A 313-nucleotide genomic window follows, 5' to 3' on the forward strand; every position below is an offset into this window, starting at 1 on the left:
TAAATAATTTTTGAAACAAATAGTTTAAACAATTGAGCTGTCCATAGAGATTTATGTTATTGCCTCTTTCGCAAAACCATAACTTTACGCTCTCGAATCTCTCAAAATCCAATTCTTCGACTTACAGTGTAATTTATTATTTTTTCTACGCAATAAGTCAAAATTTTACGGAAAATTTTACGGTTTACCTGTAACTTAAGAATACGGTATTTCCGTAAGGTTTCCGTAGAAAATACGGAAAAATTACGGTAAATTCCGTGAAAAAAATTTCTTGACAATTCCGTTAAAAATTCCGTGGAAATTTCTAACAGTG

The 313-nt window shown here is 30.4% G+C and overlaps 1 protein-coding gene across 1 annotated transcript in view; it reads right to left on the reverse strand.

The window, feature by feature from the left end:
* Nucleotides 1-313, reverse strand: part of LOC113212277 (uncharacterized) — a 34852-nt gene that overhangs the window by 3921 nt on the left and 30618 nt on the right. The window lies entirely within an intron of this gene.

Source organism: Frankliniella occidentalis, unplaced genomic scaffold (genome assembly GCF_000697945.3).
Source record: "Frankliniella occidentalis isolate FOCC.00 unplaced genomic scaffold, Focc_3.1 Scaffold33, whole genome shotgun sequence".
Lineage (NCBI taxonomy): Eukaryota > Metazoa > Arthropoda > Insecta > Thysanoptera > Thripidae > Frankliniella > Frankliniella occidentalis.